At 35.1% G+C, this 15653-nt stretch overlaps 1 pseudogene; it reads right to left on the minus strand.

Annotated features, from left to right (window-relative positions):
• Positions 1-9256: 9256 nt before the first annotated feature.
• LOC149170821 (uncharacterized) lies at positions 9257-10726 on the minus strand (annotated as a pseudogene).
• Between the last annotated feature and the right edge of the window lie 4927 nt (positions 10727-15653).

Here is a 15653-nt window from a genome sequence, read left to right on the forward strand (position 1 = left end):
CACCATAGGGCATTTATTATTAGCTCCATATTTGCTAAAATTTGCATTTTATGTCTTAAAAATGTTCTGAAGCTAAGTTGTCTTCTTGCATAGATGCAAACGAACAATTTGCAAATGATGAGGAGAATTAGGGACTTAAAAATATAAATTTGCATGCCTGCTAGTTCCTAAAGAATATCCCAATAACTCTAGCACATATAAAGACCAAATTCTTTGTAGGAAAAGAAAAGGCAAATCTGTTAAACTTAAATGATCAAATATGTTGCATAAATCTGCCACCAATGATGTTGAAACAGTACATTTATATTAGTCTCACGAAGAAGCATGAACCTACCAAGTTCCAACACTAAAATATTTTTTAAAACATATATATGGAAATGTGTTCATCTCTTTATTGGATGCGTTGTGCATTTGATATTCATAAGTTCTCTTATTGGGCACACTTACTCTTTCTTGGCACGCACTTGTGTTTGATTCTTGGTGACATGCTTGGTTTTTTCAACACATGGATATTTTGTTGTTGGCACTCTCAATCTGTTGCTGAGATTTGAAAAGTGGGATGACAAAATCCAAAAGTGGAATTGCGTGGGGGTGGTTCCCTGGTGGTGAGCTTCACCAATTCACAATATACACCTAGTTGACTTGAAACCCAAATAAACCATACTCCAAATTGACTTGAACAAAATTTCATATTTCTGGCACATTTATGATCCTCTTAGGTTAGCCATTTTCTTGGCTATTTTCAAGCTTAGTTTTATTTGTGTCTCTTCCAGTTTTCTCTGCAAACCATTGCACAAACCATTACCATTTGATGGCCCCTCAAACAACAGATTCGATGAACCTTTTACCAAGCGAAATCATACCAATTTCCACCGCTAATTTGTGCTAAAATTTACTTTGTTTTGGTTGCTGCTTCCCCAGTGAAATCACGCCTCTATCAACGGCATTTCGTGGCCCTTCAATACAATGATTTGATGGGTGCCTTGCCAACTAAAAATGTGCTCCTTTTTGTTGTGACTTGGTTGGTAAATTCTCAGCAAAATCATGGATCTAATCCTAGTGAATTCGTCCTCTTTTTATACTGCATTTTGGTCACCAAAACAGCTAGCAAAAATGAACCTCTTGGCTATGTCAACCGTGTTTGCAATTGTAAATTTCTGATATTACCTCTCTGACTTTGCATATTACATTTTTTTCAACCTTCACTAATTTCATCTTACGAACCTCTTGGCTCTGTCAACCGTGTTTGCAATTGTAAATTTCTGATATTACCTCTCTGACTTTGCATATTACATTTTTTTCAACCTTCACTAATTTCATCTTACTGACCCTGGTTGACAGGGAAAATTTTAAGAACCCCCCAAATTTACATGTATAATAAATGGGCGAATCTCCATGGTATATAGGAAAAATGGAAGGTGATTTTATCAATAATATGATATGTATATATAATTTTTTGGCGAATCTCTCACAAGGCATGGCGAATATTTTACTCAATTATAAAATCTTGTGTTTATTGAATACACAAACTAAATCATGCATTTCTTTAAAATATCTTTTGAAATCAAAATTACCGAAATTACATATCGATAACCTAGTGGGTGTAGGATAAAGTTCACCCATGCCATTCACGGAAAGCATGAGAAAAAACCTAATATTATATATAAAACCAAGAAAAATTCAAATTCATCACTTCTAGGGACCTTGTAATCACCCTGCCAATACACAAGTATGTTCCTGTTTGCAATTAGAAAAATTACCCAAATTACAATATGTTTACTCCAGCATATGTTGGAAAGTTATAGAAGGATGACTAGTGCAATCAATCCATTCCATTTAGCCCTGAATTTGTTTTAGTTTAAAACATAAATATACTAATATACTTGTCCAATGTCTATGCTTTAACCATTCACCTTAAGATGTTTTTACAATATAATTTCCTAAGTCTATTTAATAGATCTTCATTATCATAAAAACCAACCTATATCCATCTTAACTCCACATCTACCACTCTTAGGGGGATGAAATCTATTTATCCCTCTGAGCACTTGGTAGACCCAGAATTAAGATGGATATAAGATGATAGAATTTCCCCTTTAAATAGTCTATGCTCACATGAATACCATGGTATTACCATGGGTCAATACCATGGGTTACCATAAACCTAGTGCTTAAAAATTACTATTAGTAATTTATAAAAATTAATAAAATTAATAGTTGATTTTTATTTTATTTTTTATTTTAACCAAGCTAAAATGTTTAACATACATTAAATTACAACATCCATTTTTACTCTTGATCAGATCAAATATTTTTTCACTCTATGCTAGTTTGCACATCACGATATTTGATACCTCTCGGGGGTTAGTAGATCCAGAGTAAAGATGGATCTATGCTGGTTTAATTCCCCCATTTAAATAGGCTACATTCCAGGTGAATACCATGGGTCAATACGATGTGCCATTTTGGTGAATACCATGGGTAAATACCATGTGCCATTTTTATTTTTATTAATACTTGTTGGTTTAATTCCCCCATTTAAATAGGATACATTCCAGGTGAATACCATGGGTCAATACCATGTGCCATTTTGGTGAATACCATGGGTCAATACCATGTGCCATTTTTATTTTTATTAATACTAATATTAGGGCTAATAATGTTTTTTTCATGGTATTAATAACAATCTAATCCATGGTATTTGTCCCATAGTATTTTGCCCATAGGTTTCACCTAAATATAACACATTTTTTGAGTGTTCGTAAATATAAGGTGACTTATGGAGTAAATATAAAAAAATATTTTATTTGTTTACCATACTTCTCGTTTATTTATATTTTTATTAATTTACCATACCTCTTCTACAAATATGGTATTTGGCTCATAGGATTCACTTAAATAAAACCTCTTTCTTGAGCCTTCATAAATAGAACAAGGGTTATGGACTAAATATAAAAAGATTTATTTACCATGCGTCTAGTTTATTTATATTTTTATTTATTTACCATACCTTTTGAGTAAGTATAAAAAGACGTTTTATTTATTTACCATACCTCCACTTTACCTATGTTTTTATTTGTTTACACCCTTGCATGTATATAAGGTGACTTATGGAGTAAATATAAAAAATGTTTTATTTATTTACCATACCTCTCATTTATTTATATTTTTATTAATTTACCATACCTCTTTTATAAATATGGTATTTGGGCCTTTGGCCCATAGGATTCACTTAAATAAAACCTATTCTTGAAAATGGGCGAATGGATTTACTTAAATAAAACCTATTCTTGAAAATGGGTGAATGGAAGGTTGTAACTCCTAATTTAAAGGGCTAAATTTACCTTTTTTACCCTCTCCCTTAAAATAAGGTGGGCTATTTGAGGTGATTTGTAAAAATGTACTATGATACAAAATATTCTCCCACTAAAAATTTAAAACCCCTTAATTTCGCCAAAGGGCGAACATTCGCCCCTAAAATTTTCTATTCTGGTTGACCACACATCTGCCTCTGTTGACAACTTAGCCATATTTTCATTATTGGTTTTATCAAATATCACTGATGATATGTTTCTCCCACTGTCATTGTTCATTGTAAGCAGACTTTTTGCATCTGCATTCAAATATTTCAAGGCAATGTCCTAGTTTATTGTAGAATCCATTGACAGAAAAGACACACTTGCAGTCACTATAGGAAAAGTGTATCATCATTGATATATTGATTGATCTAGATTCTATAGGAAGGGGAAGCTGGGTAGAATGTACCATATATGTGAGCTCCAGCTTGAATTTCACATCCCCAATATCTCAATGCAGCATTAACATATATAAAATTACTAAGGTTCGTGGGTTTGCAAATCTCTTCATCCTTTCTATAACATGTTGTCAAGCTTCTCAAAATTAAGCAAATTGAGACAAAAAAATAACAAATGTGTCATCCTTTGATCCTTGTAATGTAACTAAGATGGCAGTCGGAATCGTGATTGGCCTTTGGAAAATTCCCTTTCAACCAGTGAATTCAATACCAAAACTAAGGATTGTAAGAAGATCCATCCTTGAGTTCTCTCCACTGGTGAATGGCTAATTAATTAGAAGTATAGAATATCTACTTCTATTTGGCAATAAAACATATTCCTTTGAATTTTCTGTCTTACAAGTGTTCAAAATCTAAGTTGTCTTCTTGCATAGATGCAGACGAACAATTTGCAAATGATGAGGAGAATTAGGGATTTAAAAATATAAATGTGCATGCCTGCTAGTTCCTAAAGAATATCCCAATAACTATAGCACATATAAAGAGCAAATTCTTTGTAGGGAAATAAAAGGCAAATCTATTAAACTTAAATGATCAAATATGTTGCATCAATCTGCCACCAACGACGTTGAAACAATACATCTATATTAGTCTCACAAAGAAGCATGAACCTGCCAAGTTCCAACACTAAAATATTTTTTAAAACATATATATGGAAATGTGTTCATCTCTTTATTGGATGCGTTGTGCATTTGATATTCATAAGTTCTCTTCCTAGGCGCAATTACTCTTTCTTGGCATGCACTTCTATTTGATTCTTGGTGACATGCTTGGTTTTTTCAACACATGGATATTTGCTTGTTGGCACTCTCATTCTGTTGCTAAGATTTGAAAAGTGGGATGACAAAAACCAAAAGTGGAATTGTGTGGGGATGGTTCCCTAGTGGTGAGCTTCACCAATTCACAATATACACCTAGTTGACTTGAAACCCAAATAAACCATACTCCAAATTGACTTGAACAAAATTTCATATTTCTAGCACATTTATGATCCTCTTAGGTTAGCCATTTTCTTGGCTATTTTCAAACTTAGTTTTTATTTGTGTCTCTTCCAATTTTCTCTGCAAACCATTGCACAAACCACTACCATTTAATGGCCCCTCAAACAACCGATTCGATGAACCTTTTACCAAGAGAAATCATACCATTTTCCATGGCTAATTTGTGCTAAAATTTACTGTGTTTTGGTTGTTGCTTCCCTAGCGAAATCGTGCCTCTGTCAACGACATTTTGTGGCCCTTTAATACAGTGATTTGATGGGTGCCTTGCCAACTAAAAATGTTCTCCCTTTTGTTGCACTTGGTTGGTAAATTGTCACCAAAATCATGGATCTAATCCTAGTGAATTCGTCCCCTTTTTATACTGCATTTTTGTCACAAAAACACCCAGCAAAAATGAACCTCTTGGCTCTGTCAACCGTGTCTGCAATTGTAAATTTATGATATTACCTCTCTGACTCTGCATATTACATTTTTTTCAACCTTCACTAATTTCATCTTACTAGACCCTAGTTGTCCACACATCTACCTCTGCTCACAACTTAGCCATATTTTCATTATTGGTTTGATCAAATATCACTGGTGATATGTTTCTCCCATTGTCATTGTTCATTGTAAGTAGATTTCTTGCATCCGCATTCAAATATTTCAAGGCAATGTCCTAGTTTATTGTAGAACCCATTGACAGAAAAGACACACTTGCGGTCACTATAGGAAAAGCGTATCATCATTTGATATGTTGATTGATCTAGATTCTATAGGAAGGGGAAGCTGGGTAGAATGTACCATATACGTGAGCTCCAGCTTGAATTTCACGGCCCCAATATCTCAATGCAGCATTAACATATATACAATTACTAAGGTTCGCAGGTCTGCAAATCTCTTGATCCTTTCTATAACATGTTGTCAAGCTTCTCAAAATTAAGCAAATTGAGACAAACAAATAACAAATGTGTCATCCTTTGATCCTTGCAACGTAACTAAGATGGTAGTCAGAATCATCATTGGCCTCTGGAAAATGCCCTTTCAACCAGTGAATTCAATACCAAAACTAAGGATTGTAAGAAGATCCATCCTTGAGTTCTCTCCACTGGTGAATGACTAATTAATTAGAAGTATAGAATATCTACTTCTATTTGGCAATAAAACATATTCCTAGGAGATCTTTGATATGACCAATGAGGAAGTTTAATCTAGTTTCCATTGACAATATAAAAATCATAAAACGAAGTGCAAATAGAATATTGCTTGCCCATCCATTCACTATTCCATCTCATTTCTATGAACATATATGCCTCACATTCATTACAAAACCATGGCATTGTTATGACTACAATTCAATGACTTTTGTTGGTGCAATTAAAAACATTGTGTGATAGATGCAACAAAAGGTGATAATTCCCCTGTCATAGTACTAACACTAAGGTATGCCATTGATAATTGTTGAGTAATACAACCCTATAATACCTTGAATACAGCTTGACTATGATGCAAAGAATATAGTGAAAAAATCTTTGGGCCATATACCAATTTTTATGAGAATAAGAACAACCAATAAAGCTGGTGGATTTCTAGAAAAGCTCAAAAATTTTGACTGTATCATTTCGCCAAGAAAATGTTACAACATCCCCAATCCAATAAATCATTCATGGGAGTTTAAACACCCAAAATAGCTAGAAGCTTCCATCTTTGACCTACTTCTCCAATCCATGAATGCCTTGATAAGCATTTCTTCTAGGGCTTCATCTTCCTCAACTTCTTTGGGGAAACTCTATGTTTCGCTCCTTATTACTCACATAATGAATATATGTTGCATCACCAATTCCCTACATCCAAAATATTCTTTCAATGGTGCATGCAGAATTGCTACCAAAGGACAGGCTAGATATGTGTTCAACAAAATAGAAACAAATTCTTCATTGGCGTGCATGCAGAGGATCTTTAGTACAGATAATGAGGAAGACGAACCCTTCATTATAGCCTTCTCCTTAAGAATGTGTACGTCCAAGCTGCGTTGTCTTTTGATTTGGAAACCTTTTCAAGTGCATGAAATTCTCACAATAAATACCATCCAGAGGATTACTACACATTCAAAGTCGTTATAGCCATCCACTCATCCTCCATAGCTTATATGTTTACGGGGATAAGAAAAGATGATACCTCCCAAAAACGAAATCAAGAGTTGTTCCAACCTTGTACATTAAGAGCAGCTACTGGATCTTCCACATTGTTGCCAAATACAACAGAATTATTACACTGACCATCATCGACAACGACTTCATGACTTCCCACAACCGCATTCAATCTGAAGAAACAGAGTTGAATATCTCGAACAGGTGCATTAAATCATCAAACTAGGTGTAAAAACGGTTCCATTATGACATAAATTAAATTGTGTAATTGTAGGGATTCAAGTCTAATTTCCAATTAGCATGAGGCCTTATTATGAATGTAATATCAACACATTTCAAGTATAAATTTCTTTGATAAAATAGTGACTGCCATTCAGCATACAAATAGATCTGTTGGGAAACTTGACCAGAAATCACTATTAGCAAATTTCAAACGAGTGTTGTGCATAAGAAAACTATTAAGTATCTTAACAACACAATTACAAATAGCACGGGAAGGTAAGGAATACGTAAGTTGAACAAGATATTTCCCTTGATATCATGCAAACAACATATCCATACTTTGCCATTGCAGAAACAAGTGTTCAATTTTTCATTCTTTTCTAAAAATGCAGAGAATGCTACCTCATTTTTAAGAGCTGAGTCACATTTTGTAAATGCCAGACCTAGGATCGATAACACTCTAGAGAGCTCTGTTGAAAGCAATAATCACAAATTTATCGATGACATTTCTTTCTTCTGCATACAAAGATGAGCACCCTTAATCACACCTGTATGAAGCCACTGATGTGTTGGGTTAAAGGTCCCCCACCAATATACAACTCTCTAATGCTATTGCTCAAAAGAAACCCAAGAAAACATTGTTCTGACACCACAGGGAATTTATTATTACCTCCATATTTGCTAAAATTTACATTTTCTGTCTTACAAACATTCTGAAGCTAAGTTGTCTTCTCTGAGCATAGATGCAGACGAACAATTTTCAAATGATGAGGAGAATTAGGGATTTAAAAATATAAATTTGCATGCCTGCTAGTTCCTAAAGAATATCCCAATAACTCCAGCACATATAAAGAGAAAATTCTTTGTAGGAAAAGAAAAGGAAAATCTGTTAATCTTAAATGATCAAATATGTTGCATAAATCTGCCACCAACAATGTTGAAATAGTACATTTATATTGCTCTCACGAAGAAGCATGAACCTGCCAAGTTCCAACACCAATTGCAACCAAAGGATAACCTAGATATGTGTTCAACAAAATAGCAACAAATTCTTCATTGGGTCACATTGGGGCTACAATTAATAGAACTACACCCTTGAGACATGTTGATAGTATTTCAATTGAAGTAAATGGAACTATTTTTATGGAATAATGTTGCTTTGGGATCGGGTTGGAGTTAATGGAGCCGCACCCTTGGGACATGTTAATCAGATTGGGTTTGGAGTTAATGGAACTGCATTCCTAGGGTGTGTTTCTCTAGCATTGAGTTGGATTGGGCCTAGAGTTAATGGAACTGCACCTTGGGACATGTTGCTCTATTGCAGGGGCATCAGGTTAGATAGGGGCTGGGACATGTTGCTCTGTTGCAGGGGCATCAGGTCGGATTGGGGTCGGGACATGTTGCTCTATTGCAGTGGCATCAGGTCGGATTGGGGTCGGAGTTGAGGAAACTGCACTGCTGGGACATGTCGCTCCAAGGACTCCTAAGTTAAGTTATTTCCTGTGCAATTACTACTGCATGGAGTCTCTGATGGTAACGATTGTGACATATGTGGCGGCCCAACAACTTGTCCTGGATGCATTTGCAGAGGAAGATGTCTGAAATTCTGCAATGGACAAACCACTGATTGCATTGGTAAGGGGATGTTACTCCTTATGTTTCTGGGAAGGGTTGGGGACTTATTTCTCATGAACTCGTTGCTGGAATTTATTCTGAAAGGATAAACGAATTAACTTGCAAAGAGGTTAATCAATTTCTTTCGTAATCACAGCCACCTTAAGAACTATTTAGATATGGAAAGTTTAGAATCACATCAAAATTTTCTAAATCCTACCCTACGCAATATTTAATTCCAGCATGTTCAAAAACATTTCTTATGAATCACATCAAAATTTTCGAAATTCAACCCCACGTAATATTTAATCCCAGCATGTTCAAAAACATTTCTTATTAATCTCCAGGGATTTCTGTTCTGCAACCTTGAAGTGTCTCAACTATCACAAAAACTTCAAGAAAATTTTGAAATCTAATGTCCACAAAACCTAAAACACAGACCATTTTACGCTCAACAGGTTGAAAGCTTGGAACATTTAGTCTACCCCTTCATCTTGAGCTTTGACAACAGCTTCTTCCTCAACTTTGCGACCAGCAACACTTTCTGTCCCACCATAGACTGATAAATGGGCTTCAGAATTTCCATCCTCTGTAAGTTGGGCATGGGCAACATCTCCTTCATGTAACTTGTGGCGTTTCTTGGATGGCATATCTCTTTCTTCCTTCATTGAATCATCTTTTCTTTTTCCAAGAACATTGTCTTTGCTAGTCTCTGTTGTCTCCTACTCCTTTGTCTTCGCCATTCGTAACATGGACAGGTGTTTTTTCCCTGACATATGCAGCTCATGAAGATTTTCTAGGCTTCCACAGTTAACCTCACAAAGAGAACACCACCCCACCAGTCCTTGTGGTTGCTTTTTCTGTGGCTTTACTACATCTTCTGAACCCTTTTCCTTCAACTTTTTTAACCTGGACTGGTGCTTCTTCCCAAACACATGTTGTTTGTGAAGAACTTCGTTTGTGCTACAGGTAACACCACAGAGTGATCACCACCCAGGGATCTTTGGAGTCTTAGCATCCATATCTATGATGCCTGGGATCTCCCTATGTGCCCTGTTTTTAGACTTTGGTTGCAATCCAGAATCTGAGTTCTTACCTAACCTGGACTTGAAAATCTGAAAAGCATACCCAATGTTAGTAATAAAAATAGTAAGCTCTATAATTTCCAATATGAAGATCAACCTCTCTGCGTTTTCCCAGCCTCAGAAAGATAGCAGAGAGGTTTTTTTAATGCCTAGTGAGTGTGGTTTTGCCCTCAATAGTGATAAAGGCTCCCACAATATCAAACATTGCTCAATTAGTAAACAAAAATAATGGACAAATTACTGAAACAGTAAACAACTTTTCTGGCACAATAAGAAAAGGTAGAAAAAGAATGGATACACTACCGAATCAGAAAACAAAGTTCAAAGTTGAGAGGCTAAGAAGTGAATGAAAAAGAATGGATATATTGCACAATCTGGAATGGAAATTTGAAAAAAAAGACAGATACCTCTTGTTGGCGTGACTGATGTTGATAGATCTGAGGTGGAGGTGAAGTTTGATTAACAAATTCCTGCTGTTGATACTGCTGAGTTGGATTCACAGACCGGTTCAAGCTCTGCAAATGGCCAATGGAATATCCAATAGGCTCTGCCCCATAATTCATAATGTTCAAAGTGGGTTCTCTGTCAGTAATGGGTTTTCTATAGGGATCCCTAATCATCGTGTCTCTGAGGTCATGGGTACCAATCAAGGAGAAAGGGTAGGTGACATTGCCTTGCCTTCCATGTGAATGGGGACAGATTGGCAGAGAGCAAACGCCGAGGAAGGCAACGATGTTGATGAGAATGGTAAGGGGGAAGAGTTGTAACGCCTTGCAGAGATTCCAGTGTGTAATAAGTGTGGCCTCAAGATAACCTTGATAAAGGAGCCCTTGCACCACCATGATTCTCTGTATAATCCATTTGGGACACTCCATTTGGCACATAAATCCGTATAGAAGAGAATTTACCACCAGAAATGGAAACATTTTGCTCTGTTGGTTGATCCTCGGGGTTGTTCCTCTTTCAGTCATTTTTTCCTAATCAAAATTGCAACAAAAGAACTTAGTCCACATTAATAAACTGAACTTTTCTGGAGCCAACATGTGAATCTACCCATCTAGGCACTTGCAAGAAATTTTGCATGGGAGACTGTAATGTAAAATGAACACTGAGTACCTGGAGAAGCAATATTTCCATCAAGTTTAGATAGATGAATTTTCTCAAAAGATAATTTACCAGCGCAAATGGAAACATCCCACTTTGTTCGTTTATCCCTTTTAGTTTGACAGAGGCCCCTTGCTACAGAGAACCTTCTCTAAAAACCTTCCAACGTTGAAAGGATAAACGAATTAACTTGCAAAGAGGTTAATCAATTTATTTCGTAATCACAGCCACCTTAAGAACTGTTTACATATGGAAAATTCAGAATCACATCAAAATTTTCTAAATCCTACCCTACGTAATATTTAATTCCAGCATGTTCAAAAACATTTCTTATGAATCACATCAAAATTTTCGAAATTCAACCTTACGTAATATTTAATTCCAACATGTTCAAAAACATTTCTTATGAATCTCTAGGGATTTCTGTGCTACAATCCTGAAGTGTCTCAACTGTCACAAAACCTTAAAGAAAATTTTGAAATCTAGTGTCCACAAAACCTAAAACACAGACCATTTTACGCTCAACAGGTTGAAATCTTGGAACATTTAATCTGCCCCTTCATCTTGAGCTTTGACAAAAGCTTCTTTCGCAACTTTGCGACCAGCAACACTTTTTGTCTCACCATAGACCGATAAATGGGCTTCAGAATTTCCATCCTTTATAAGCTGGGCATGGGCAGCATCTCCTTTATCTAACTTGTGGCATTTCTTGGATGGCATATCTCTTTCTTCCTTCATTGAATCATCTTTCCTTTTTCCAAGAACATTGTCTTTGCCAGTTTTTGCTCTCTCCTGCTCCTTTGTCTTTGCCATTCCTAACATGGACAGGTATTTTTTCCTTGACATATGCAGCTCATGAAGATTTTCTAGGCTTCCACAGTTAACCTCACAAAGAGAACACCACCCCACCAGTCCTTGTGGCTGCTTTTTCTGTGGCTTTACTACATCTTATAAACCCTTTTCCATCAATTTTTTTTAACCTGGACTAGTGCTTCTTCCCAAACACATGTTGTTTGTGAAGAAATTCGTTTGTGCTACAGGTAACATCACAGAGTGAGCACCACCTAGGGATCTTTGGAGTCTTAGCATCCATATCTTTGATGCCTGGGATCTCCCTATGTGCCCTGTTTTTAGACTTTGGTTGCAATCTAGAATCTGAGTTCTTACCCAAGCTAGACTTGAAAATCTGAAAAACATACCCAATGTTAGTAATAAAAATAGTATCCTCTATAATTTCCAATATGAAGATCAACCTCTCTGCATTTTCCCAGCCTCAGAAAGACAACAAAGAGGTTTTTTTAATGCCTAGTGAATGTGGTATTTCCCTCAACAGTGATAAAGGCTCCCACAATATCAAACATTGCTCAATTAGTAAACAAAAAGAATGGACAAATTACTGAAACAATAAACAACTTTTCTGGCACAATAAGAAAAGGTAGAAAAAGAATGGATACACTACTGAATTAGAAAAAAAAGTTCAAAGTTGAGAGGTTAAGAAGTGAATGAAAAAGGATGGATACATTGCACAATCTAGAATGGAAATTTAAAAAAAAAAAAAACAGATACCTCTTGTTGGCGTTACTGATGTTGATAGATCTGAGGTGGAGGTGAAGTTTGATTAACAAATTCCTGCTGTTGATATTGCTTAGTTGGATTCACAGATCGGTTCAAGCTCTGCAAATGGCCAATGGAATATCCAATAGGTTCTGCCCCATAATTCATAATATTCAAAGTGGGTTCTCTGTCGGTAATGGGTTGTCTGTAGGGATCCCTAATCATCGTGTCTCTGAGGTCATGGGTACCAATCGAGGAGAAAGGGTAGGCGGCATTGCCCTGCCTCCCATGTGAATGGGGACAGATTGGCAGAGAGCAAACGCCGAGGAAGGCAACGATGTTGATGAGAATGGTAAGGGGGAAGAGTTGTAATGCCTTGCAGAGATTCCAGTGTGTAGTAAGTGTGGCCTGAAGATAACCTTGATAAAGGAGCCCTCGCACCGCCATGATTCTCTGTATAATCCATTTGGGACACTCCTTGCGCTGCTCACGTGATAGCCAGGGAGGAAACAATAACGGATTTTTTCTCCGAGCGCTCAGAAAGTTGAAGACTGATCAAGTAAATATCGTGAACAGTTCCAACCAGTCAACTACCTTCCTTTAATCGAACGACTAACAATCATCTAATCGTCTAACACATAATCTAATGGCACATAGGGATGGCAAGTAGATTTTAGGAAAGTTCATTTGAGAGGGAAACGCCTTATGGTGTAAATATAACAAAACATATGAAATTATAGAACTTTAACCCAACAATTCCAACTGCAACACACCTACGATTTACGGTCTAGTAACCCAACAATTCCAACCGCAACACACCGACGCTATACGGTCGAGTGCCAAGGCATGGACAATGGAGAAAGGCTTGATAGTCATGTACAATGATCAACATCGATAGCAACAAAGGAATGCCTTACATATTGATAAGAAAAATAAAGAATGATGTGAAAGCAATATAAAATATAAAATATTTATAAAATTATAAGAAACTTAATTCTTATCCATATTTTTAGATTTGAATACGGAATTTAAAATTTTCCTTTGGATATATTATATAATATATTTTATTATTTAAATTTTTCTATATTCATTTTGGAATACATTTTTATAATGAATATAGAAAAATTTAAATAATAAAATATATTATATAATATATCCAAAGGAAAATTTTAAATTCCGTATTCAAATCTAAAAATATGGATAAGAATTAAGTTTTTTATAATTTTATAAATATTTTATTTTATGTAATGTATTAATTTTTTTTAAATCTTGTTATATTTAGTTATTTATTTTTTATTTAATTTAATTTTGTGTTATTTAAAATTGAAATGTATTAGTATTTTTAATTTTAAATATAAATTTATATTTAATAATTTATGAATTTTTTTAATGTAAAATTTATATAATAATTTTAAAATAAATTTTAAATAATTAAATAGTCAATTGATAAATTGTAAGCAAGTGAACATACGATTAGTAAATAATTGAGTATTAATAGGGAAAACATATGAATAATAAATTTAAGTTGAAAATAGAAAAGAGAGGAGAAAAATAAAATATGCAAAGTTCCTCCACCACAAACACAAAATTAACTTGAAAAAAATGGTGAAAAAACACGGAAAGACAGAGTACAGAATAATTCTATATCAAGATATAGAATATTTGAATTGAACTTCTCAAAAGTTCTGTAAACTTAAACTGTATGAGCAAAAGATACGATCAAAGTTTGTTTCCAGGATTTGCTCATCCTATAAGTGCTCAGACGCAACGTTGTACACAGTTGCTGAATTCAAATCAAGTTAAAAAGTGAAAAGAATGAGTGAAAGGTGGATAAAGCAGGTTGGAAGAAGTATATTTATGTTTTCTGAAAGTGATCGAAAGGAAATAGTTAAGATACACTAGAAACTGAGGGAAAATATGCTCTGGGTGAAGACAGTGGGTACACACAAACAAAGCTAACGCAATCAAAAGTTGCACACTGGCAAAGAGTAAGAATCCTTGATTGCAAACATTCCAGAGACAACCATCGGAATTACAAGTGACAGTATCAAAATGTTTTAATCCAACAAGATGAAATAAATAGGTTTTGTTTCTAGATGAAATAAATATGGTATAATGTTTAGAGATCTGGAACATTTCTATTTCTAAATTAAGACAGATTTTGCCTCTTTCGGTTATTTTTCCTTCGCTGAACATAAAGAGGATAAGGTCAATGCCGCAGACTGCTGGTAAGGGTTGAATTTGAAACTGAAAAAAAAAAATGTTATTATAATAAATAGAGAATGTTAGTTTTCGATCCCTTTAAATATACCGATCATATATAATATTCACAAAATTAGTCTTTAATAAAACAATTAAGCCACAACTTAAAACATCATACTAGAGCTATCAATGGATCGCGGGAATTAAAGTAACTAAAAATCGAGATTAATAAGAAGCCATAGCAAACATTTAACAACCTAAATTGATATGTTAGGCAAAAAAACATCTAGACAAATATCATATTTCAATTTGTTTCTTCTGAGGAGATCCAGGAAAACGAAACTTTTTCAGAGAGAAAAAGCATAATTGTATTATATTGAGACTGTATAACAGATACCAGATAAATACAAATGTCAAGCTATAAGACGTTGAGGAGGTCTTTAACCTGTAACAAAAACTAGAGGATGTGACCCTCCATGAAGGAAGAAAACGATCTAAGCAGAAACACATCACATAAAAAACAACTGCAAATCTTATGATCCATATGCGGATTCATATATGAACCCCTGATAACAGAGATAGTTGGAAACTATATACACCATACAAGTAAGATGATAGAAACAAAAAGGGAGATACAGAAGGAGAAATAAGAGTAGATCTGGAAATGACCAAAAGTGATTAAGTGCCAGGGAATGAGAAATCCTTAATGATAAAGGACTTCTCATCCAAAATTACCTTCATGGACCAAGAACCTGATTCTAATTGAATACCTTGCTTTGACAAACTTTGCGCTTGCTGGTTTAGGTCTCTGGAGATGTGTTGAATAGAGCATTCCTTCACAACTCCCCAATAAAACATGATCTTGTCCATCCATCCTGTGAGGTGTGAGCTCCTGATATGGCAATTTCCTTTGACATGATCGATCATA

This window comes from Pinus tabuliformis, chromosome 4_2 (genome assembly GCF_031772625.1).
Source record: "Pinus tabuliformis cultivar Carrire ecotype Pingquan chromosome 4_2, CPIR1, whole genome shotgun sequence".
Classification (NCBI taxonomy): Eukaryota; Viridiplantae; Streptophyta; class Pinopsida; order Pinales; family Pinaceae; genus Pinus; species Pinus tabuliformis.